The sequence below is a fragment of the Coenobita brevimanus genome, chromosome 20 (genome assembly GCF_032717465.1).
Source record: "Coenobita brevimanus isolate Jiangsu-jjx chromosome 20, ASM3271746v2, whole genome shotgun sequence".
NCBI classification, from domain to species: domain Eukaryota; kingdom Metazoa; phylum Arthropoda; class Malacostraca; order Decapoda; family Coenobitidae; genus Coenobita; species Coenobita brevimanus.
Genome location: NC_136973.1, coordinates 7,320,026 through 7,323,239, shown reverse-complemented (window position 1 = coordinate 7,323,239; position 3,214 = coordinate 7,320,026).

Sequence of the window (3,214 nt, the reverse complement as noted above, 5' to 3'; positions counted from 1 at the left end):
GAAGGAAGAGAAGACGGAGGGGGTGCAAGGAACAGCGTGGTGGACTGAAGAGGTGAAACAGGCTGTGGCACAAAAGAAGAAAGCATACAATGAATGGATGAGAAATAGGGGCGTGGAAGAAGTTGAGAGGCGGAAGAGAGAGTTATATGTAGAAAGAAAGAGAGAGGTGAAAAGATTAGTAAGAGAGAGTAAGAAGAGACTGGATGAGGAATTTGGAAGGAATTTGAGTGTAAAGTGGAGGGACTGCAAGAAAATGTTCTGGAAAGAGGTGAAAAGAGTAAGACAGGGTGGAAATGAAGCTAGCAGGGGAGTGAAAGATAAAAATGGTAGATTACTAGTGGAGAAGGGAGAAAAAGTGAGCAGATGGAGAGAACGCTTTAAGGAATTGTTGAACGTAGAGGATGGAAGTAATGCGAGTATAAGTGGCTGGGGAATGGCTGGGAGAAGGAGGGAGGTGAGAAGACAGGAAGAAATCAGTAGGATAGAAGTTGTGGAAGCAATGAAGAAAGTTAAATCGGGGAAAGCCCCAGGAATTGATGGAGTGTGTGGTGAAATGCTGAAGCATGGGGGAGAGATAGTAGTAGAATGGATGTGGAAGATGTGCAGATTGGCCTGGGAGGAAGGTAGAGTCCCGGAGGATTGGAAGTCAGGTATAATTATTCCCTTGTACAAAGGAAAAGGGGAAAAAGAAGTGTGTGGTAATCATAGGGGCATTTGTCTTCTTAGTATAATAGGAAAAGTGTATGGTAGGATACTTACTGACAGAGTTAGAGAAAGAACAGAGAAATTAGTTGGAGAAGAACAGGGAGGCTTTAGGAAGGGAAGAGGTTGTGTAGATCAGATATTCATTCTTAGATCTTTAGTAGAAAAGTTTCTAGAGAAGGGAAAGAAGTTGTATGCGGCTTTCATGGATTTGGAGAAAGCATATGACAGGGTGGATAGACAAGGATTGTCGAAAGTGTTAAGAATATATGGAGTAGATGGGACGTTGTTGAATGCTGTGAAGAGTATGTACGATGGTGCAAAGGCTGCAGTACGTGTGGATGGTGAACTAAGTGAATTTTTCTCTTTGAAAGTTGGTTTGAAACAGGGATGTGTCATGTCTCCATGGTTGTTCAATCTGTACATGGATGGGGTAATAAAAGAGGTACAAGGTAGGGTAGTGGATGTTGGAGTGGCCCTGGTGAGAGAGGATAGCGTTTGGAAACTCCCTGTACTGTTGTTTGCAGATGATACTGTGTTGTTGAGTGATGATGAAGGGGAGCTGCAAGGCTTGGTGGATGAGTTTCAGAGAGTGTGTAAGAAACGGAATCTAAAGGTGAATGTAGGGAAGAGTAAAGTGATGGTCTTTGAGAGAGGTGAAGTCAGTGAATGTACAGCGAGGTTGGATGGTGAGGAATTGGAAAATGTGAGTACGTTTAAGTACTTGGGTAGTGTGATGAGTAAGGATGGAGGTTTGGAGGGTGAAGTGCTTGAAAGAGTACAGCAGGGAAGAAAGGTTGCTGGTTCTTTGAAAGCAGTGATAAGAAACAGGGAAGTGAGCATGGAAGTGAAAAAGTTACTACATGACAGTATTGTGATACCAACTCTAATGTACGGAAGTGAAGCTTGGACGTTGTTGGAAGGACACAAGTCAAGAGTGAGAGCAGTGGAAATAAGTTATTTAAGAGGAGCCTGTGGAGTCACATGGAGAGACAGGCTGACGAATGCAGATATAAAGGAGCGTTGTGGTGTTGATGTGGATGTGATAGGAAGTGTTATGAGGAACACACTAAGGTGGTTTGGCCATGTGGAGAGGATGGAGGGTGAAAGACTGATGAAGAGAGTGTATGTGACTGAGGTGGAGGGGGGAAGAGGGAGGGGGAGGCCGAGGATGAGATGGTGGGATGGGGTGGAGAGGTATATGAGAGAGGGGGGTGTGAGTTGGGAGCAGGGCAGTGAAATGGCGGGGGACAGGGCGACTTGGAGGCGATTTATTTGTGGCCACCCCAAACGGGATTGAGGCGTCTGGCAATAGATAGATAGACAGAGCTGGACCTTATTACATCATATGACCAAGCTAGGTGACAAGAGGGCGCTACCCCTCCCGGCATGGCAGCTACCAGGCATGGCTCGAACTCACGACCCTTGGGTCCTGAGTCCGACGCTCTACCACTGAGCCACCCAGCCGTCTAAATAAAGTCCATCATAAAACAAACAAATGATCTTATCAACAGTTCATTCCACAGGGAAATTAATAAATACCACATCCTCATACTTAAACACAAAAGTATTTGGCTATTCTTGAACTATTAAAAAAAAGAAAAAAAAAAAAAATCATGAGCCTCTAACATAACCTCTACATTTTTATTCTAACCAACCTCAGTAACTTTCATGGTTAACCTTAAATATTTGTTAGTCTCCAAAAACAAATGGCTCCAAGACTGGCAATTATATAATCCAAAGTGAAGTGTTATCACCAACATGACCTTCCTTTCCCACCTAAATAATTATGAGGTCAGGCAGAGTCAAGATAGCAAAAATGAGGTTTAAAAATTGTTGAGACCTAACAAATTACAGCATTCCCAGTTACATGATCAAACCATTTCAAGCCTTGGAATCAGTCGTCATAAAATTATACAAATCTCGAAAAATTAACACAGTCGACCACAAAAGAGACAATAAAACGAATAATAACGGCACCTTACCAAGTTTCCTCGTATACTAAATGCCACACAAATCTCCGGTGCCACTAGAACGTTGTATTTCTGCTATGACAACACTCCTTTCCAAACAGCTCACCACAATACATGATAAAACTCGTTATTATTTTGGCGGGAGGAGACCCACAGCAAAATTACCTAAATAGACCCACATTTACTCAATTTACTTCTTACCGAACGAATTATAAAACTGCTCAAATCAATCAATATTTACTCAACCTGGAGAGAGAGAGAGAGAGAGAGAGAGAGAAAATGCTGAAATGATTGGAATGGTGGGCACTAGGGTGGTTGGGATTAGGGTGAGTGGTGAGACTGGCATGGAACTGGGGTACTGGGTATGAAGGATGATGGGGGGATTGGAATGATGTGGATTGGGGTGGGATTGAGGTGGTGTAGATTCTGATAGTGGGGATTCGGTTGGGGTTCAGGTGGTTGGTATTTGGTTGGGGATTCAGGTGGTGGCGATTCAGGTGGGGAATCAAGTGGTGGGGAGTCAGGTGATGGGTAATCAG